This window comes from Typopeltis vanoorti, chromosome 3 (genome assembly GCF_054136105.1).
Source record: "Typopeltis vanoorti isolate ZY-2024b chromosome 3, IOZ_Tvanoo_1.0, whole genome shotgun sequence".
In the NCBI taxonomy this organism is placed as follows: Eukaryota; Metazoa; Arthropoda; class Arachnida; order Uropygi; family Thelyphonidae; genus Typopeltis; species Typopeltis vanoorti.
This window is the reverse complement of record NC_143551.1, coordinates 158,265,136-158,289,543: the sequence shown is the minus strand read 5'-3', so window position 1 is coordinate 158,289,543 and position 24,408 is coordinate 158,265,136. Positions and strand designations below refer to the sequence as shown.

At 34.9% G+C, this 24,408-nt stretch overlaps 1 protein-coding gene across 1 annotated transcript in view; it reads left to right on the top strand.

Moving 5' to 3' along the window:
- The first annotated feature begins 5,904 nt into the window (after nucleotides 1-5,904).
- Nucleotides 5,905-24,408, top strand: part of LOC150108701 (uncharacterized) — a 153,737-nt gene continuing 135,233 nt past the window's right edge. The window contains exon 1 of the mRNA XM_090416168.1: nucleotides 5,905-6,129. The gene's annotated coding sequence lies outside the window, so the exon portion shown is untranslated. The remainder of the gene's footprint in view (nucleotides 6,130-24,408) is intronic.

The window sequence follows — 24,408 nt, the reverse complement described above, 5'->3', positions numbered from 1 at the left end:
GACGATTTATGAGTTTCCTTGCTTGTGTGCTTTATGAACTGCTAAAATACATAAAGGAGACCTACCCATCAGCCCTAGTGCGATGTCATCATCGCTTCATTATGTAAACTGATCAAATTATTAAACACCATACACTGCCAACATAAATTTCACACATAAACAATTCAAACCAATCAAGGAAGTCTCAACATCAAACAAGAGGGTTCGTGATGTAAATTGTTCTTAATCATAATGCTCCAAAGGGAAAAAAATGCAACAAAAAACAACCATTCTTTAGATCAGGGCTGTCTAAAGCACTGCCCGCGGTCCGGATGCGACCGGCGATGCGATTTTGTGCGGTCCGCTTGTGGGTTTTGATTTTCACGAGCGAAAAAATAAAATAACAATTTGAATCGAATGCGTATTAGATATTTTAATTCTCTCACTAATCGATAATCTTGATGTTGGTAATTTTATTTGGTGTTTTTACATCACTATATAGCCACATGTTTTTCAAATATTAGATGTGTCAAAGAAGCGTTCTTACACTGTTTTGTTCCAACATATATATATATATATATATATATATATATATATATATATATATATTACCTACGGTTGGACAGCCCTGCTTTAGATGATGCAATATGAAATACTTGGTTAGGAATAAAAGCAATATTTTACTTTAAAATTATAGAAAATAGTAAAAATGGCATTTACAGATTGGCATTTGAGAAATCTCTCTTTACAAAATTATAAATTAGTGGTTCCCACTTTCTCAGTTGACGGCGCCCTTAATGTGTCACGAATTTTTCAAGGTATCCCTAAGCCAAACAAAATATCTAACCAGCAGTTACAACCATTCACCATCTAAAGACTTTCAAAAAGTTCACGGTGAGACTCCATCTCAGAGGTTGTTGTTTGGAGACTGGAGATGCTATCTACTTTGCAAACCAGCAGCAGCAGTGGCACTAAACATTAAACATACAGTAACATGAAGGCATGTGACTACAACAATATTGTAAAACAACAGCGTTTGTTGTCTTTTCATTATTTTATTGCCCAGTTTACCTAGCACAGCATTATGAAATGCTGGAAACTGAACATGCTGTCCATGCTGAGTTCATCACATCACACCACACCCGTATTATCGTTCACTGCACTTCTCTTTCTTTCTTGGTGCCTTCTGTCCTTACTATCTTCATGGAAATATTAAGATCCTGGATATCACCAGGATTTCGATTTGAGGTTTTGTCTCTGTAAGTATTCTTTATACCCAAGGATGGTAAAATTCTAGCAGCAGTGTCCATCAACATTTTTGATTGTGAAGGCAAGAATCATCTTTACAGAATATCAATGTTGCCTTCGATTTCGAAATATTTTTTGACTAGCTCTGTATTTTAGATATGGAATTTCAAAGATTGATAAAAACAGAAAATTAGACTTCATTCTTCATACAGTATTGATAAAAAGCCTCACTAGGCCAACGACTGGCTTTACTTATTTTATATATTTATTCGTATGGAGTTTCCTCCCTTTTTCTCCCACTTCCCTATTGGGGCCAGACTAGCTTTACTGAAATCCATCAACTGAAATTCGAGTCTTCTGAAGAAAAAATGCAGAAATTAATTCCATTTAGTGTTCTTTTGTTCATATTTTGGGGGGGGGGGTGACAGACGGTATACATTAAAGTTGCTGTCCCACGTCGAACAGTAAATTAACAATCATATGAACTAACGTTTTGGTTCATTAGATATGTAAGTAACGTTGATATTTTCCAGTGGTAATTATCGTTAAGTAAAGAAATTAGGGGATCTTTCTTCTCCCTAGATAGCAGTTCAAATGTTTGCTAATATCTCTCAAAGAGCGAGCACCACACTCTGTTCTAGTTGATATTATCAATGTCATCGCATTATACTAGGAGCTGTAGCCTTTATATATTTGCATGATGCAATACTAGGTTGATCACAATATAAAATATTATGCAATAATCTGTTGTTATTGCATCACAGTCGCCAAATCTATCTTGAAGTGGAATTTGTTCGCTTTCGTGTTTTTAATGAATATAAATTTACACACTTTTGTAGGATTGAACAGATAAAAAACGATGCATACATTCTATAGGTATGTACTGTATTTTTTCCGCGCTACTCTATATGATGTGAATTGACATTACAATATTACATATTACGTATGAACTAGTGCATTCTTAGATCATGCATTCCTTGTTAGAAGGCAGCATCTGCTCTTTGACATTTACCTCCTTTGAGTTCAAAGCCACCAGATATTCCACTTGAGAGTGCTAGTTGATTTCTAAGCAATTAAACTGCTTAATGGATGATACGACAACATTCATTGGACCCTATATTTACACACAGGAGACAGGCTAATCTTGTTTCTGGTGTACGTATGATCCGTTCTGCGAATTAATCATCTTTCCGGGGAGTAGTAATTAGTCCGAAATGTCATGAACCTTTATTTAACTAAATAAAGCTTGAACTTGTGAATCGCAGCTCCACACTACGTGCATTTAGTTATACTGCACCTTGACATTAACCATGTAATTCATGTGACTGCGAGACGCGTGTAAACAAGCTCGCATGATAGTGTTAAGAAACAAATATCTTTTCTTGATTGCGTTAATATATTTGGACAGACCCACTGGTTTTGCATATCAAACAGATATTCTATTGAAAGTGAGCATTTCGCACCGGTTGATTAGGGAGACAAAAGACAACATGACGAGTTGGATTAAAACTTTCTGCTTTTCCAAAAATTTGTGAAAATGTGTTGTGTTTGTTGTCTTTTGAGACTGCTTAAGTTATTTTAATTAACGGTAAATCAATAAACACTTCTTCGAGTATGGTTCAGGTTACTTCTTTTTAATCTGAGCAAAATTCACGGAATGTGATCAGTGGTGTAGCTAGAGCTTTTGTCGCCCCTCCCCATATACACCAAAAATACTACAAAAAGTCAAAATGACGTACAGGGAAATAAATTAAAACACTATGTTTATTTTTGAAGTAAAACTTTAATTTCAACATTTTAAAATGTTATTTTTCTTGCTTTTCTGTTAGAAAAATCGTTGACATTGGCGAAGTCTATTTCATAGTAATGTAGGTAATTCTTAATCTATTTTATTTAGAAAAACTTCTCTCACAACTAGCAACACTTACAGCAATTGTGAAGAAAATTCGCAGTAGTATTACAATATTTGGAAATGAGTTCTCCAGACTGTATTTTAGAATTAACTGCAAAAGTTCAAAAGGTTTAAAGTACCACCCGGGGTAGACCTCCGCCTCCGCCCCTCCCTAGCTACGCCTCTGGATGTGATCAGTGAACATAAAGACAAATATAATTACTGACTGAAACTGTTTGATTATTTAAATTTCAACATTGCTTCTAAGCCTATGAGGTAAATTCAGATCTGTAAATTACAAGTGTTTTCTAGTAACTGCAACAAGCATTTCATAGTTACTAGAAAACAAGTGTTTTCTAGTAACTATGAAAACTTTCATATGAAGCTCAAGTAATAGACGCAGTACAATAGTGATCTATATTTCTTTATATTGGATATGTAAGGCCAGAATAATACTAAGAAAACTTATTTAATAAACTTCACGGGTTAAATGTGTAAAATATATACCTATATATATATATATACTGTATATGTATACAGTATATATACTGTATATATATATATATATATACAGTATATATATATTAATTAGGATAACCAAGCATATAAAATTGCTTGGTTATCCTAATATATATATATATATATATATATATATATATATAATTTTATTCAATAATTCCAATATATTTGATCCAACTTTACGTGGATATCATCAGGGAGACAGACCGTTAACTACATTCAAAACATAAATCAATCACAATGACCAGTCATAAAGCAAGCGTATACCCGCTCGTGTCTTTGTCGCAGCGTCGAGTTTAAAGGAAAGAAAGTGGCGTAGATAAAAAATAATTTAAAATAATTATTAATTTAGAATAATTAATTAATTAATTTATGAACAATTAATGGTAATCGTTTCCCAAAACTTATCATGAAAATCTGAGTGGCTGAGGTTCGGACGATTTCTTAGCAATTTGCTTGTTTCAAGGGTAAAAAAATGATTGAATTTAAACTTGCTAGATTGAAGAAATTTTGTCTGGTTCCAGAGAACTCTGAACCAGAACTCTGTAGGTGCTCAGTGTCAATCGCGTGAGAAGCAAAGTCAGATTTGTCGGATTCAAAAAATGTAATATAATCTTGATGTGCTTCAGCAGAACAGCAGTGTGTCCAAAATAGGAAAGATCGACATGAGCAGGATACTTGATAGACATCTGGTAAGGAAAGAGGTAGTAATGTAGCCTTCTTGGATAATAAGAAGGAAGACAGTTTCCGTTTTGGTTTGAAGGAAGTGTATAAACAGAATTTACTACCTCGTTCTCTACCAGGTGTCTGTCAGGTACCTTGCCGATGTCATCTTTGCTATTTTGGAACTCCTGAACGTCCACCACAAGGATGTCCATATCTTTGAATCACCGAAAGGGAACTAGCTAGCAATCAGTTTACCACAGAATGATGCGCAACACGCTATCGTTTTCAGGTTCAAGACACTTAATAACATACCAGACAGGACGCTTTGATATCATGATGGGACAAATGCATGAACATATTATGCAACAGTTCATACACTTGTGAGTACTAAGGTCAACTTATATGTCACAGATGATTGAGTTATGACAGAATAGTGGTTTTAATCCGAGTTCCGATTAAACATCGGTAACCAACCCTTGGAAATATTAAGTATGGATGATAGGAATTAATGGTATCCTCCATCCAAAACTTAGAACAGACCAAGTAACGACAATCAGTCTTCATTGAAAGATGTTAAATTATCATGGCTATCCTTGCATAATACTCGGGAGGCTCTTAAAAGATTTTTACCGTAAACGACCATCTTAAAGATGGATCTTAATGGAAAATCATCTCTTATGGAACATACTAAATAAAAACATTACAATCTCAGTTGCTGTTTCTTTAATAACAAAAGCACTTCAACATATTTCAAGATATTTAATCTCATTTAATGCAGAGGAGAAAGGAAATGGTGCTTAACTTTATTTCTAAATTTTCTATAAGTTTAGGATATCAGCAACCAGTGTTACGCTTGTATTCTCTAATTGCAGTCCCATCTGTTGGTAAAAGGTTTTACACTTGGATCATAGCGCGTTGTGCGTTCTCCGGACTGTTTATTTTTCAAAAGGAAAAGTCAGGTTTTCCTTCCAGAAAACAGATAACTTGAAGGAAAAACCCTGCAATTTCCTTACTAACTGACCTAACGGTCAGTTAGTAAGGCGCTACTTACACAAAGTCGCTTATAAGGGCTTATAAGCGACTTTGTGTAAGTAGAATTCCTGAATTCAATATTTTGTTTAATATATACACAGTTTAATGTAAAAATAACCACTCCAGAGGCCAACATTATGAGAGGTTTTAAATATTTTACGAAGTCTTGTAGGGAGGTATCGTAAATGTTCACGAAGGATAACAAATCCCAGTATCCATGACCAATACTTACGGAAACTCTACCCCGAAGCACGAGTGTTTGTAATCATAGTCCATACACTTTAGTCACTAACGTAACAAAGCACACCGAGGTTTTCCTTCGATCGACCAAAACTGGGGAACGGGGCGCACATGCGCAGGTGCAGTCTTGTATCATTGACGGTCCAACGAGTTAGCCGAAGGAAGGCCTGTGCAAATCAAGCCGTATCGATAGCGACACAGCTACATCACCGGTGACCAGTTCGAGTGCTGTCTTGCCTCGTGCATCATCTTTTGATGTTCGTACCGTCAAGGATAACTGCAGATATTAGCAAAGTACATGCACTCCTGGGACGAGGCAGTCAGCCGGCTTCCTCCTTTTCACGGGGATGTGCTGGGTGGCATGCTTAAAGCCAGGAACAATCCAGGTAACCTAAGAAGAAGAGCCATGCTCTTTGCTTAGTGCATCTTTTTCCGATTTTTTTTCGTAATGGCAAGCAAATGGTAACCTTGATCTTGCATATAATCATAGAAAAGTGTGACTCTGTTGTGTTTTCCTAAGAAAAAGAGAGACACGTCAGCGGTAATTAGTCCAGGTAAGTAAACTTGTTATAATTCGTTGCCATGTGCTTCCTTCCTTGCACATAAAATAACTGTTTGCACAGCCAAAATAACTGTACGTTATACGTAAAATAACTGTACCACAACTAAAATAACCGTATGTCATGTAGGCTTGCAGTTAGTTTTGCTAATTATAATACAATTTGCTATCATTCATACTTAACAAATATATAATCCTGTTAGTTTGAATTAAAAGAGCAAGCATGCTAAAGTTCATCCCAAGTAGTTTAGCATTTTTTTTTTCGATTTATTATCTTCATGGCTGAATGTGTATGCCTTGTGGCATTTCAAAAATAAATAAATAAATAACATTGTTATTTTAGAGCATTCTGTATACAAACGCTCTCGATTCTACTATTTCCCTGAAGGCAGATATAGAGGTTAACCACCATTGATCTAAGGTTACTTTAACTGTGTGATGCACTTGAAAGTGACGAGCTAAAATAGGCCATTACCACAACTCTAACGGGAATATTTTTGTCAAAAGCATTCGACATGTAGTTTGCTACGATGACAAATTGTTTCCTTTGGAATTTTATTATGATAACAGGTGCACAAGGAACTAAATTAAAAATCAGAGCAGACCCCAATAACCTGCAAAATGGCAGGTTATTGGGGTATGCGAAGCTTAACTATAAAAACTATTTAAAATTTTTAAGCTTGACCAAACGTTTAACAAAATGGCAGATGATTACCATCAAAGTAAGGTTAATATCCTGAATGAATTTTGTTATATCCGTTCTTAAGATGTGAGTGATTAAACTGAATGAGCCAAACGTTTCTTGAATGATTTCAGAAAAACGAAACTGCTTCCGGAAGTGATTTCTAGGAAAGAACATACAAGAACAAATCGTGTTTCTTAAAATATTTTGTCCTTCTTTCTAGACAAGATAAATAATAAAATCGATCGTTTGGATTGCTATCGATTTTTAATCAAGTCAAGAGTACAATAAATGCCTGCAAAGATAAAGGGAAGAGCGAAAAATGTGAAACGTTGGAACTGAACCTAAAATGAATGCATAATGGTCAGCGATAAATAAGCCAAAAAGAAATATGAATAAAACATTAAATTCTTATTACACACTGCATATATAATCTTGTATGAATGTTGAAATAATACTGTTGAGAAAGGAATTAAAGCCCGTGGGCTCGTAGGAAATAAGGGCTCTTAAAAACCCAGTAAACGTTCTCATGGGAGCCAAGAGAGTTTGTTGCTTGTGGACCAAATATTCAAATACTCCGATTTTTTTAAAACTGCAAAGTGTTTTCCCTTCTTAATTTTGAATTGATTTGTCTTAGAACACACTTTCCTCTTCTGCGTAGATACTACCATGTCTCCTATTCACAGAAAACAAATAAACGATCCCAGTTAACAACCGCAAGTACACGTTATACACGAGCTCACCGATTTTTCTTTCTTACAACGAAGCAGTTTCGCATTACAGAAGCTTACAATTGGGAATTAATGTCGGTTTTGATTATCCTGATTATCTTAGCATACCTTGCGTAAAAACACCGTTAAAAAAAAGTTATAGATTTATGGAAAAGTTTCAGTAATGAACAGTTAAGGACTTGATTGCATGACACGATTTCCACAAATTTATAGTAAATTGAAGACAATTTTCTGTTTTAAATGAGAGAAGGTTCGTTTGTCTCTATAGCCTTCGAAGTTTTTTTATGTTTAAAAGATATACATGAATAAATAACGACTATCAATTACGTTTTTGTTTTTGTTTTTCTTTTTGGAAAGCGATGTTCAGCTGGTGGTTTCCAACCTTACTCGTCATGGATTGTTGAATTCATACCTATCTATGATTTTGCAAACTTCGGATCGTGAGAGAGAGCTGCTGCCATCTCGTGATCTTAAACCTTAGCATGAGTATAGGCTATGTCTGAAATAATGCGAGTCCTACGGTCGATTTTTTCTGAGTTGCAATGTTAAAAAATTGAGTTTACACGTGAAAAAAAACCCTAAAGATCGAGTAATCAGGAGTCAGCTGCAAAATATGCCTAGAAAGAGTTACCCTAGTGGGCGATTACAATCGAATCTGTAATGGTCTTTCTTCTCGCTGCCTAGAATCATGGAACATGAGACATCGCCACAAGGGTTACATACAGACCCAGAGAAGTTTAGAAGATGATAACAAAAATTCAGCAAAAAGCATTCGCATTACATTTCGGTGATATGTACTAATATTCATCAGAAAATGGTTATAAATATGACAAGCATGGAATAATACAAGCCGGCATGGTTGGCAGAGTGGTTAGTGTATCTGCTCCACAGCCAAAAGGCTGCGGGTTCGAATCCCGTCGTGGGCATGGATGTTTGTGATTGTCTGTGGGAATACTGGTGGTGATGGCGTTGGCGCAGTTGCAGTTGGTGGAGACAGAGTTGCAGAGTAGGTGCTTTCCCTCGATGAATCTTTGAACTCCCTGGAGGTGTCACGTAATAATAATAATAATAAATTATTATTTATTATATATGTTTATTTTAATATATATTATTTATTATATATTTAAATAAAAATACATTTCATTATATATACGAGACCAGTTGACTCACCTTCGATCAAATAGCCTTTACAATAGATAATAGAAACCACACAAATATCAGCCATTAAAAAGGTTTCTTGCGGACTAGAATGGATTCGAATTCAAGTCCTTCCAACCAAAGGATTCATATCGTGTTGATATTTCGGCAGTGCTATGGAGATACCACTATATAGGAAACAATGAAGGAAAGTTATTCAGTGTAAGTCGTATTTAAAATGCTAAAATTTTGGAATTTTAGATTATTGTCAAAAACTTCATAACTAACATGCTCTTGGCAAAATCTTAGAAAATAGGTCGATCCGATATCTGACACCTTGATATCGGTATAGCTAGACACGTCTCTGCTATTGGCTGTCACGCAAGTTGCTCCGAACCTACCTTAACTGCTGCACAGACGAATAGCGATAGAAACGAGAGGAGACATCCAACGCTAGTGGAGATATTGTTGGATCGCTATACGACTAGATTGCTTTTCAGTGAACACGGAAAAGCTTCTGATTACTCGACGATTTTTGGAATAAGAAATCTTTTATTGGTGAGATCAAATACTCGAAGGTTTTTCTTTCTTTTTCAAAACTTTTATTATGGAAGATATATTGGAATATCACACACACACATTAATTATGACAAAATTTCTGCTAAAAACAGGAAAGCAAACATACGCTGCAGCAGAAATCTATTTGCAACGAAGCAGTAGCAGCAATACTGCTACTGCATCGTTGTTAGAATTAATTGAGTGTCCCAAGAGGGAGCTAGTTAATATTTGTGAGGCACTGGTAATTAAATAAGAAAATAGCAGTAGGTAAAAAATCACGTCTTTAACTTTAATAGGTTATTGTATATGCAAACAAATTAATGTGTTCTACTGGTTTTCCAAATTCTCCAGAAATAATAAGCAATCGGATATCTAATTAGAGATCTACATTAGATATACATTAGATATACATTAGATATTTTTAATGTGAACAGAATCTGGGAAACCTGTACGTAATGTTATAACATCCATTGTTGCAGAATTTGTGATAAAAACCCTAGATATCCAATTTTAGTACAACAGTCATTCGCAGTATTATTACTACTAATTATTCAAAGAACTTGTGCAATCGATTGTCTTACTATGTATAAAGGTTGAGTACTTTTTTATTCAACTGGGCAGTACTCGGGTTTTCACGGAAAGCAAATTCAAACATCTTTCACAAACAGTAAACTCAAACACACTTCACAGACAGCAACTCACTCGGATATTTATTTTGGTGTGTGGTTGGGGGGGGGGGGGGATGCGCACGTGCACGCATAGATTCGTGGTAGCTTCCAATATGCTAGATCTGCAGAAGAAATACCTACAAATTACATTATATTAAATGGACTAAAAGAAGGCCACTTTCTAAGCCTTTTTAATTGCAGGCGTAGACTTCTGTGGCTAATTGGTTCAAAAGATATATTTCGGTGATTACACCACATTTTTTATTATTCAGTTATACAAAATACTGAAATAATAGTTCCCGACAAGTTTCGTAAATCATAGGATTTACATCTTCAGGGGGTAAATAGTTTAACTTAAAGTTTAAACAAGAGAATTAATAAATACAACCTAAAAACCGTCTGGCTATTCATAAACTCAAATAACAGAATGCAGATATAAAACGTTATTGACGTTGAACAACACTGGACGATGTCACGTGTTCTTGTTCTCGTTCATACAGTCCGAGCTCAGATTGAGGTAGATTTTTTTATTAGAGCTGACCACACTTGATGGAGAATTAAACCTTGATTTTGATTGCATTGGGTTGAGTTTTTCAGCATATTAGCAGCTTCTTTAAATTTTCTTATATAACTGTTGTTTTCTATGTATGACATCGTCGTTTTTTGCCAGAGTAAATAGTTTCCAGTGGAAGTGGCATGGAAAGCAAGACCCGTTTTTTATTCTCTTTTCTATTGTATGTCTTTTTGGTGTTCAGCCATGCGTATTTCTCCAGATCTTCCTGTCTGTCCTACGTAGCAAATCCCGCAAGAGCAATGGAGGATTTTGTAGACTCCTGGCTTTTTAAGAGGATGATGAGGTGGTTTTGGTGGATGTAGGAATCTTGAGATTTTTTCCATAGGAAGGAAAGCTACTTTTATGTTGTGTTTGTTCATTAATTTGGCTAGCTTATCTGTAATATTTCTGATATAAGGAAACGAGATTGCGTTTTTTTAATCCTGTTTTATTGTGTTGTTAGTTGAAGGCATTTTAAGGATTCTCTTGATGGTTTTTGTTTCATATCCATTCTGTTGGAGGATTTGTGTTAAGTATTTTAGTTCTTCATTACATCTTTCCTGTGTGCTGGAGATATTGTATGCTCTGTCTCGAAGAGTTTTAATTAAGCTTATTTTTTTTGAAGGATGGTGGTGGTGTGAGATTGCAGTTAGAAATCTTCCAAACCTATTAGCAAACCTATTTATGGAAAAATTTGAAAACAATGTTCTTAAGAATTATCATAAAAAACCAAAAATATGGTTACGCTATGTGGACGATATTTTCATCATATTCAAAGGAACAACAGATGAACTTATCAATTTCAAAGATTATCTCAACAATTTGCACAACACCATAAAATTCACTTTAGAACAAGACGAAAATAGAAAACTTCCTTTTTTTGGATATTCTATTAGAAGTTAATGAAGAAAGTGAACTCTCCTTCTCAGTAAATACGAAGCCGACAAACACTGGAAGATTTCTAAATGCAACCTCACACCACCATCCTTCACAAAAAATAAGCTTCATTAAAACTCTTCGAGACAGAGCATACAATATCTCCAGCACACAGGAAAGATGTAATGAACAACTAAAATACTTAACACAAATCCTCCAACAGAATGGATATGAAACAAAAACCATCAAGAGAATCTTTAAAATGCCTCCAACTAACAACACAATAAAACAGGATTACAAGAACGCAATCTTGCTTCCTTATATCAAAAATGTTATAGATAAGCTAGCCAAATTAATGAACAAACACAACATAAACGTAGCCTTCCTTCCTATGGAAAAAATCTCAAGATTCCTACATCCACCAAAACCACCTCATCATCCTCTTAAAAAGCCAGGAGTCTACAAAATCCTCCATTGCTCTTTCGGGATTTGCTACGTAGGACAGACAGGAAGATCTGGAGAAATACGCATGGCTGAACACCAAAAAGACATACAATAGAAAAGAGAATAAAAAACGGGTCTTGCTTTCCATACCACTTCCACTGGAAACTATTTACTCTGGCAAAAAACGACGATGTCATACATAGAAAACAACAGTTATATAAGAAAATTTAAAGAAGCTGCTAATATGCTGAAAAACCCAACCCAATGCAATCAAAATCAAGGTTTAATTCTCCATCAAGTGTGATCAGCTCTAATGAAAAAATCTACCTCAATCTGAGCTCGGACTGTATGAACGAGAACAAGAACACGTGACATCGTCCAGTGTTGTTCAACGTCAATAACGTTTTATATCTGCATTCTGTTATTTGAGTTTATGAATAGCCAGACGGTTTTTAGGTTGTATTTATTAATTCTCTTGTTTAAACTTTAAGTTATACTATTTACCCCCTGAAGATGTAAATCCTATGATTTACGAAACTTGTCGGGAACTATTATTTCAGTATTTTGTATAACTGAATAATAAAAAATGTAGTGTAATCACCGAAATATATCTTTTGAAGTCTTTTTTAAGTTATTTTTAACTTATTTTTAATCCGATAAAAATCAGACCTTTTCCACTGGGAAGAAACTTCGTCGAGGAAAAAAAAACTCAACTTTTCTGAATCACTGATTTTAATCATAGTACTAAAAAGAACACAAGCTCCATTCAAAACAAATAATAATAGTTGGAATTAGGAACACTCCATAGTATCACTTGCTTGAAGAATTCTAGTAATTTAAGAGTTGCAAGATGGTAGAAATTCACGCAGTTTTGCAACGACGAATATAGAGAACTGAAATTTTGCTGCAAACTGGCTAAAAAGTTTACAGAGACATTTTAATTGCTTAACGAGGTATACGGGAAGGACTGTATGAGTGGTTTAAGCGTTGATGGATCAGTCGGTCCAAGATCAAGGTGATATTGGTTGTGTTTTCTGATTGGAAAGTCATTGTCCATTATGAATTTATACCACATGATCAGATGGTAAACAAAGAGTTGTACCAGGTAATTTTACCGCGTTTGAGGGATGCATGCTGTGCACAGGAAGAGACCTGAATTGTGTAAAAACCATACTTGGATGTTGGTTTATATATATATAGGCGTTATAAGGTAAATATTTAATTTAACTTTTAAAGCTTTAAAAATTTATATACATTTTTTTCGTGAAATTAGATTAACAATAACATTGGAAGGTTCGTAGATTATTAAAATTTTAGGAGAAAAAGGCTTCTTCCAGCAAACCCCAATTCCGAGAAATATTACAGATTTCAAATGATTCTAATTATATCGATTATCTTTATTATGTGTGTCTCAAGTATACCTTTTGGTCATTTAATAATCTACTTATCAACTAGATCATCGTTTTGGAACAGTAAACTGAACCACTTTTGAGTGTGTTCACATTTCAGTTTTTCGCATGTATTCTGTTTTAATTAGTTTCACAATAATTAATATATATGGATTCAAACAAAATATCTCTGACATTTCACACGGTTGATGACGTTGCTATTTTGAATTTGTCTCCTCACTTTATTTCGACAAAGTTCGTTAAGACGCTAAAGTTATAATTATTCCAAGATAACTTTTGTTTGGATTACCAAACATACCTAAAGCTGTGATATCAGCATATGAAGTCGGGTAACTGCGTTTGTTCTTGTTTGTTAATTGCTGTTGTTGTTGTTATCTTTTTGAAATATATCTAAGGCAAAGGCTAAGATCAGTTTATGTCTGTTAGTTTTCCTCTTTGCCTATTTTAAAGGAGAAAAACTCGAATTTCGGAGATGATGAAATCCTGCCACCAGTGTATGAGAGTTCTTCTGACCATTTTGCTTCTTTTGTACAAGGAAAAATGGAATTTCTTTAGAAAAATCTTACCACTTCAGTATGAGATCAGCAATTGAATTCAGCAAGAGTTCCTATAAGTTCCTAGTGTCAGAGTAGGGATGTAGGATTCAAACCAGAAATGTCATTGCACCTACTAAGGAGGAAAAACTTTTATTTGTGAGTTTGCATCGAGGTCGTCAATTAAGTCACGAGGGCAATCGTCTAATGATATCACTTATCTATTCGTCGACCAGTTTGTGTATTTTACCGGAAGAATCTCCTTCAAATCTTCCTGAGATCGAATAACTCAGATTCAGCTGAAAATTTTCTGTCATCCTGTTAAGAATGAGACCGAGTATTTCCAATCAAGTCGTAGAACGTTTAGGTCACGTAGAACTACTCAGAGAAATAAACCAAATAATGAATACGAACCAGCATAAACTTCAAGTAGTTGTGTTTAGTGGCGAAACACATTTTAATAAGTATTTCCCAGCAACAGATATAATCCCTGATGGTTATAAAACCTACTGCTTATCGCTGATCCTGTTATTAAGCAACAACTTGCAATTGTGGACTTTCATGAAGAATGTTTCATGAAAGTCGTCGAGTATTAACCTAATAATTTTTTGTTTTCACCAAGCATCGCAGTTACACGACAATTAAACATAAAATAATTTCAAATTAAACACCACCTTACGACTGCACAAAAGTGCACAATATGGAAAGCTTTGGCAACAGTTTCATAATATGATGGATTTGCTTGTTTTTCTTTCACTTATGAGGAATATTATTATTAGTTAGTGATATTATGAAATATCACTAACTAATCTAGACACCCAGTTATTGTTTGAAACTTCTTTCGAGAAATCAGAAAATAATAAATAAATAAATTCCTTAGAGAAATCAAAATCCAAACTCTTTGATTAATCTAAATAATTCATTTTGACAATATGCAAATGATTATTTAAAGATACATTTGACAGCCATAGCTTTAAATAATAATCTTCACATCTTGAAAAAGCAACATCTACACACTGTTATAAAACGTTAAGCACAGGAAGAAGAAGAAAGAAAGATCTCTTCGGTTGGAAATGCTTGGGTTCTCTTGGAATAGTGCGAGACGATCCTTTATAAGGGCTTTTCAATTGAAGCCAAGTCAGCCTTGATGGATTTTTCCTCCTGAAAAACATACAACCTAGCCTCAAAACTCAGCGTTTTACGAGCATATACTCGTCTCATGACATTAGTTATAGTTGTCTCTTCGTAATTCCACTTAATTTCAATCGCTTTAAATGTCTTGGCATAATATTGTTAGAAATATCCTCACAAGAAAAGGCGCTTCAGGCAGTAATTCTTATTCCTTTCTCAGCTATTTCGAAATGCATTAGAAGATATTCTTAGAGCTGCTGGAGTTATTTCATGTTTTCTTTGCACTGAGAAAAAGCAAGTTAGAAGAGATGACGAGCAGTTTCTGACACATCGCTCTGTTTGTCTGCTTTCTCGCTGCCTTGACGGACAGTATTTATGAATACAAAATGCGTGTCAGTGATCAGCTGCATTCCGGTTTTCCTATTTTCAGTTGCACTACGGATAAAAGTTGTCGCAGCTGATACAAGATGAACTTCAATATCCTTACTGATGCCGAAGATTTCCTCATTCGTTTTGCTTCTTTTTGTTTGTATGTTCATAGGACCTTATATAATCGCTCGTGAATTATTCTTTTGTCTTTCAAGCTCTATATCGAAATCTGCTTTTCTTCTAACTCCATTAAAATTTTACACGGCAAGTCATTTTTTTTTCTTTCCCACAATTCGGACTTTTAAATCAGTATCGTAAAGACCGACTGTATACACACACACACACACACACACACACACACACACACACACACACACACACACACACACACACACACACACACACACACACACACACACACACACACACACACACACCATTACAGACAATAATACGATTGTTGTTGAATTAATTATTGAATTATTCAATGAGTGTTTAGAGTCTCGAGGTGTGCTCTCTCTCTCTTTCTCTCTTCTGAGAAGTTTAATTCATTGATGACATGTGTCAATCTCTGCGAAGGTTTAGAATGACAAAGAGTAGCTGTCCACTTGTCTTCAGAAAATATCTCCATTTCATTGATCTAAACAGGTATTAACGTTATTTTCCAACGAAAACGATAGCTTAATCTTATTTTTATCAGTTTACAGAGAATATTACACCATATCATATCCTTCTCATCCGTCTAGGACTGGTTGTGGGTTGTGACCTGTCTAGGACGGGTCTTACGCCAGTAACCCCTCCTAATGAGGGGTTACTGGCGTAAGACCGGCTAACTTGGCTATGGCTGAGGAAGTTCCTTAAGCTCCTCACGTCGCCGACGAGAATCGAATCAAGGACACTCCTTCCCCAGGCAAATGGTTGCGAAGCGTATAGTCACTTGGCTAATCGCGCGGACGAATATTATATATGCTATCAATATATAATAGGACGAATAGGCGATATTTAACACCCCACACGCATAAAGGCAACAGTTCTCTGTAACGAAAGATGCATAACGATGCTTCCATTTATTCGCCAAGAAATTAATTCTCAATTATTTCTACTTCTATATGAATACAAAAACGAATCATTCGTGTACAAGTATTAAGATTGCATCTATTAATTAGTTACAAAAATATTACCAATCTTCGTGATTGCCCCACACGCAGCATTGATAAGCTATTGGCTTTGCGGTCTCTCGTGTGTGGGAGTGATATAAAGGGAAAAAAGTTGGCAAGTGAAATTAAGCGTAAAACGAAATAAAATTGAACTAAGTAAAAAAGAAACCATATTAGCAATGAAAGGAGATAAATGAGAGTCAGTGTGCAGGAAGCACACTGACTCTCTAAACAGCCTCAGGTAGCAGTTCTTCATAGCAAAAGACATATTTTTTGTCAAAAACAGGGGAAATCGAATAATTCTGATGCATTTATTCTTGGTTGCTACGTATGAAGTATCCATAAGTGCTATCGTTTCATTTTTGTTTTCCCTTGTTCGGGGTACATCTGTAACATCCAATAGACTTGCGTAGGAATCCACTGAATCCACTTAGATCTCCGGAGATGCCGTAATTGAGGGTAGCCAAGTGAAAATTGACAAAGTGACAGAATCCATTACTGTTGTGCGTAACGGATTCAGCTCCGGGCCATTGGCAGATAAAGTTAACTGACGTCCGCCAACAGCCTGCATTTGAAGTGAGAACACTAACAACAACAAAAAGAAAAATAAAGTAAAAAAAAATGAATGAAATCAAATAAACCAATGGGAGAATGAAAAAATATTAGAGGGAGTAGAAGAGATCAGATCTATCCCTTAGTATCCTACTTCTAGGAATTTAAATATTTCTTTCTTTATTATTCCTTCCCTCCCCTTTTACCTCGCAGTGTCGAGGATTTTCTATTCACTTAACCGCCACGGTATCGAGGATAAGGTGGTTAGTCTATGCCTGCAGAAATTTAAATAAAAATTATAATAAGATACTGGTTCAATTTAATCGATATCAATACATGGAAGGATACTCATGATTAAAATTATCCTTAGGAATTAAGTCAAAGATCAAATTTATAATATGTGAATTTTTATTATAATATTTTGTCCCTTTTATTTTGACTTTTACATGAAACATACATGAAAAAAATTTGGAGTTTATGACTGTATCGACAAACTAGTTTAATAACCGCAAACAACTCTTTTTCGTCCGTCCACTCCTCTTAACTTGGAATGTTTGAAACCTGATTAATGTCTGATAGTGATTTAGTTGTACTCATTTGATAACCATAGAATTTTATGGTTATCAAATGCGTGTGTTCTTCTGACAAGCTTTTCTATTTTGTGGGATGAAAAAACACTTCAGAGAAGACACTCGTCCACCATGAGACTGGCTAACTCACTTTCAAATGAAGAACCTTCGTAAAGATTCTTCGCGTACTAGACTTCGAACTCATGTCTTTCTAATCAAAGGACATCGTATAAACCAAACGAGCTACGTTTTAATATCATTTTAATCCTCAATAATAAAGAATCCAACTGATAAGATGGATCTCTCTCGCAAAGCTGTCATGCTAATCATTCCTATAAATCAGTAAAATGGAAAAAAATCTGTAAAAACCAAAATAAATCCTAATAAATAAATCACTGCGTACTTCAGGTAGTCGCTTTTAATAAATTCTCCTGAAACAACAAATGCCCGATCACATACAGCGTGATCTACAGGAAAACAGACGAGGTAGAAGAAACGATAAATTCCCTTTGTTTAGAAACATCCAGGTTCGTCAAAGATGAGAATAACATTTATAAAGACTATTCAGCTGCTGCTGATGATGATGAATTAACCAGTCTCGTGCCGATCCGGAAAGGTTTCCTATGGAAACAAGGATTGTCCACTTCTCCGAAAATAAGAACTTACGCATTTAACAGACATAACGCACCTGTTTTACACTGCTAGTTTGGTCTGTTGTGAAAACTATAACAACAGCAGCTCCTGAACTTAGATGTTATGGTATTTTAAACATTCAAAACCAATGATAACAAGCATCTTTTTTTTTTCACTTTCTTTTTTTTTTTTTGCTTATGTACGATATCGACAGAAATTTAAAAACCTATCGTGGATTTCATTACCATATATATATGACTAGCAAATTAAATTTCCAGCAATAATTTTTAGAGAAATATATGACTGAGAGTTACGGTTAGCTCTACTTCTACTGATAATCATATTCTTCCAAAAGTAGCAACGAAGGATAAAAATATCTTTTCTCAGTGAGTTCAATTTGCACCTTTCAATCTCGAGCTAAGGATGAGTACTTTGGGAAACCTACGGAAATGTACTGTATTTAAATTATATGCACATGGCAAACTATTCTGGAATATATTTATTCCAAAATAACTGACTGGAATATATCTTCAGGCAAATATTCTGGAAAAGTTAATGTTAATAAGGTAATTAATAAAGATTTGAATTTGAATCTATCAAATCCTACCAAACAAAGTTCAGTAGTCAAGCCAACAGTCAAACTGACGCACAAAGACAAACTTTAATTCGATATTCGTCTGTCACCAGAGTCATTGAAGGGGTTTTCTGAAATATGAGTGACGATTTGGGACTGAACCATGAGAAATGGAGGGGATTCCATCAATTGACAGTCTGTTTGCTTGTTATCAGTTTTATTTTTACTTTTGTTAATAATTAATAATGAATTTTCTGTTCATGGACTCTGGTTTTCTTAATACTACTTCGGTTTGTGTCCCTCAAATGCATAAAACCGTCTTTACACACTTTTTAATTCTCCATTTCAGTATCTGGTGGGAAGCAAGTAATTCGTGTACTTCATACTCGTCGATGACTAGAATAGACTAAGATTTTTTGGTGGGTGGATAAAATAATATTACTAATAATAACTACAGGTCAGTTAATGCCTTTTTGTGCCCGTATAGGGAGTAGGTGAGGCCGTTTTAGCCCTATCTAACTTTTGGAGCTCCGCACGGTTAGCCTAGTGGCTGGGCGCTTCGCAACTATATGACTGGGCAAGGTGTCTTAAGTTCGATTCCTGTCGGAGACGTGAGGAGCTGAAGGATCTTCCTCAGCTATAGTCAAGTTAGACGGTCTTGGGCGGAAGAATAGTAAGGTTTTTACCCCAGTTTAGCAGCGGGGTTTTCATCCCGCGAGCAGGCAACCCGGTCCCGTGAACACACGCGGACTATACTCATGAATACCTCCAATAGGGATGCAGCAGAGGAGTGCGTGCCAGCTGCATTATTTCACCATGATTCCTCATTAGGAGGAGACCCATCCCATCTGAATCAGATGGACGGAAGAGATAGAACTTTTGGAGACTGAACAGGCAGTTCAATCTCCACTGGTAGCCAATCAGAGATAGCTGGCCCAAGGCTATCAGTAATTAATCTGTAAGCAGTGAAGAAGGCGGCTAACAAGTGCCATCATCTCGTGGTCCTAACACGATATTTTTATTGTCTGAAAATAATGTGGATTCGACGGCCGATTTTCTTGAGTTTTGGACGAAAAATCCGAGTTTCCGGGAGAAAAAACCCGCTTGCCCGTGCTAGAGATCGACTAACTCGGGAACCTGTCGAAAAACGGCTTAGAGAATATTCCTCTATTTGGCGACTAGAGTCGAATTTATGTCTTTCTTCGTGCGGTCAAGTGCCGTAGAGTGCAAACGCCACTTCTAGTGAGCTACACAGGCTCTCAGAATAATAATAATTTTTTACATAATTTTTTTATTGATTTCTAAAATATTTACACAATTACAATAATCGTCTTTAGTGACATTCCAGCTTGTAATTTTTAAGAATTCAGCGCCAAGTGCTGCATATGTGATTCAGTTTCTACATTGCATTTCAGTTAAAAGTTTGATAATAAAACTTTTTTGCATCTACATTTACAACGCATGTTCTTCTAATATTAACAATGAAAATTACGCAGAAATTTTGAATAATGGATAATAATAATAATAATAATAATAATAATAATAATAATAATAATAATAATAATAATAATAATAATAATAATAATAATAATAATAATAATAATAAGTAATGTCTCAGATAAATTACATACATATGATTATTACAGACATTTCTTGCATGTTTACACAATATGTATAAAATAAATTTTTTTCTATTTTCATCGTACAGAGTATTTACATATTTACAATTAATGAATATTACACTTGATGCTCTGTACATGATACTGTACGCAGTTTAAGGCCCATTATTTCTTTTCAATGTTTTTTTCTTTGGATACAAATTCATATACTTTATATATATATATATATATATATATATATATAATCCCACCTACTTCGAAGCTTGGGTTAGCTTTTATAAAGAGAGTGGCATTAGCCTTCACTATTAATGTTGTTGTTACTGTTTATGGATGGGATGTAGGCATTGGACGCTGGTGATTTGTGATGTGTATATCCACCCAACCGGCCAATACGTATATATACGTCCAGGTTACCATGGATGCGAAGTACATATTAAAATTGTAATACAATTGATATTACATTGAAATGCATGATGGATACGAAGTGTAGAGGAGTGATGTATTTTATCCACATTGACGGCGACGTTGATATTAGTGTTAACGGTATATTAACTTTGTTGGTATATTTTCCAGCGTTCGTGTTTTAATGTTCTGTAGTTGTCTATGTGTTTTAAATTTCTTGGTAGGTTGTTGAGTAGCGTGGGAATCTGATGCGATCTCACCAAAGAACCATGAGTTTTTGAAGGCTGTAGGGATGTAGAGAGTTGTTGTGGGTCGTGTTATACGATATGTGTTATAAGATAGATGATATTGAAGTAATTCCTTAGTAATACTATGTAGTATTTCAGATTTTTAATGCTCAGGATTCTGTAAATCGCCATGTGTTGGTCGGATATTGGCTGTTACGATTAAGGTGTCCAAATCACTGTTGACACAACTTTCCTATGTAATATTTCTAATTTTATAAGGTGGCTGTTTGATGTGATTGCATATACTGTTATACCGTATCTGAGTAGGGATTCGCAGATACCGTGATATAAGAGTTTTTTGTATGTTAGATGGAATAATGTCTTTTACTTGGAAGAGTTTCGCTGCGATGATGCAGAGTTTGGTATGTAAGTATTCTATATGTTTTGTCCATTTAAGGTGGCAATCTATGTAAAGACCAAGGTATTTAGCAGGTGTCACAGCTTTGATTTCGGGACATTGGCAGATTTTTTGTTGTTAATGCAGCGGTATGTGGGACAATGTATCGATAGTGGTGCGGGACGCATGACTCTCGAGTTGTGTATTATTAACGTTTGTGTTTTCGTGCCGTTGATTACAATTGAGTTTTGGTAGAAGTATGTTGTGACTTCATTTATGTCTAGCTGTGCTTTGGAAAGAACCGTGTTGATGTCTGTGTGCATTGCTAGTAGTGTGGTGTCATCTGCCTACTGAAATATTTGACATCTTATAGCCAGGTTATGAACATCGTTAATGTATAATGTTGAATAGAGTGGGTGATAATATGGCACCTTGAGAAACACCGTGTTTTTTTTTTTTTTTTGTATACCCCAGCTGTGACGTGTACCTATTTTCGTTACTTGTGTTCTGTTTGAGAGGTAGTTTCTGAACCAGGTATGCAGTGTTCCTCTTATACCTATTGAGTCAAGTTTGGTGAGTAGTATGTCATGTTCAAATGTATCAAATGCTTTGGTTAAGTCAAGCAGTATAAGTATGGCGTGCTTGTTTTTGTCGAGAACTTTGTTTATTGCGTCGGCGATATCTTCTAATAAAGTGATGGTGCTTTTTGTTTTCTGAAAGCCGTATTGGTTTTGTGAGATGATGTTGTACTTCTGTAAATAGTTCTGTAGTCTGGTGTGTGCTATGTTTTCTAGAATTTTTGAAATGACTGGTAGAGTAGTGGTTATTGGTCTGTAGTTCTGAGTAGCGTTTCTTTTACCATATTTTTAAATTGGCGTATTTTTTGCAGATTTTGTTGTTGTGGAATAATGCACTGTCGAATATTATGTTCACGAGTTTCAAAAGTAATGGATTTATTTGATAAAAGTTTGTTAAAAGGTCTGTGAGTCTTATTTTGTCTATTCGTGGAGTGGTCTTTGGTTTTAGCTGTAAGAGTGCTTCTTTCAGTTCCTGTTTTGTTACAGGTGGATTTGTGTTGTTAATTGATTTCTTGTATTTTTGTATAATGTTTGTAAATGTGTGTTACTGGTGACTTTTTAGTTTTTTCTATAGATTTTCTTTTACATTAATACTATTTAGTATATCGCCATATATTCATCGATTATTGTCTATTTGTCTCCTCGTTTGTGTAGGCTTTGTTGCTTTTTTTGTATATTTCTGTGAACTTTAGTTGGAAATTCTCATATAATGTTACAGGATCATTTATTTTAAGTAGGCAATTCCGGTCTGTATTTTTTACAAGGTTGTCGACAATGCTCATCATGATTAAGTTTTGTTGACTTTTGTGGTGATGAGTGGGAGGGGGGGGGTAGGTTACGTAATAAAACGAAGTTCAGACAAAGTAGTAATCTGCAATTTTGACATTAATTATTGAAAAAAAACTGAAATGAATTAATTGAAATGTAAAAATTGAAATGAATCGAATTTGTTTTAAACATTTTTATTATTTCTCAGATAAATTACATACATTATATGAACACAATTATGCATAACAAATACTTTCTCGTACATGAAGTTGTTTTTTAAATAATAATAATAATAATAATAACTGTTTAGAACGTATATTATTATAATATTCATAATGATGATTATTACAGATGTTTCTTTGCAATTTTACACTCTATATATACAATATCAATGGATATAATCACTCTATATTACATACTTTTGTTACAGTTATTACACACATTGCATACATTTGGTTGCATATGATACATTACTTACATTTGATTACTTATAATTTTATCATTTTGTACATTACTTACATTTGATTACTTATAATTTTACCATTTTGTACATTACTTACATTTGTTTATATATTATACTTACATTACATACATTTGTTTATATATTATACTTACATTACATACATTTGTTTACATTTGATACGTACATTACATGTATTTGGTTACATATGATACATCTTGGATGAGAACTAATTTCTCTGATGTCATCCTCGAAGCTTATATGTAAGCTTATCTGAGGATGACACTAGTTGGTTATTATTTATTAGTTTGTTTTGCTGTGTTGGGAAGCTACGTAAATCTATGAGTGAGAAATTCGCGCGCTCGCGCGCTCGCACGCACGCACACATGTTTTGCTCTCAGTATTTTGTGTTCTGACATTGCAATGCATATAAAGTCGTTATTTTCTTTTTGTTCCCAAAAGATCAGTTTTATCATTTTGTACTGTAGCGACATTAATCTATTTAATTTGTAGGGTGCACAGAAAGCATATGTTGTTATAGTGTATCTTAGTATATTTTGGCATAGTGCTTTGTATATTAGTGTTTTTAGGCGTATAGGAACTATGTATTTTAACCTGTAGAGTTTGCCACTTATTTTTCGGAGTTTGTTGTGTAGATGGTTCATGTGGCTATTCCAGTTCATATCTGCATCAAAGTGCATTCCAAGGTATCCTATTGTTTCAACCTGAGTGACTGTAGTGGTTTGACTGTTCTGTGTGTTTTTTTATGTTGGAAAGTGGATTGTGGATGGTTATATATTTGTTATCGACTGGTCGAGTCAGTGGATTTCTGAATATCATTAATTTTGTTTTTTCTGGGTTTAGGTGTATGGAGTTTTTCGTGAGCCAGTCTATGATCAGATTTATATCATTTTGCATATTTGTTTGGGCTATGCTTGCGTTATTGTGGATGGATATTATTGCTGTGTCTTCTGCGTATTGGAATATCTTATCTTTGAGTGGTAACTGATTAATATCGTGCGTGTAAATGTTGAATAGAGTTGGGGAGAGTACAGCTCCCTGTGGCACTCCACAGGCTACTGGTAGCTCTCTGCTTCGGTCTGATCCGATACGTGTGATATTCTTTCTATTTTGGAGGTAGTTTGTAAACCACCTGTGAAGAGGCCGGTCTATTCCAACATGCCTCAGCTTTTCTAACAAGGTTTGGTGGTGGTGTTGTTCGGATGTTTATATGATCTAGACAGGAG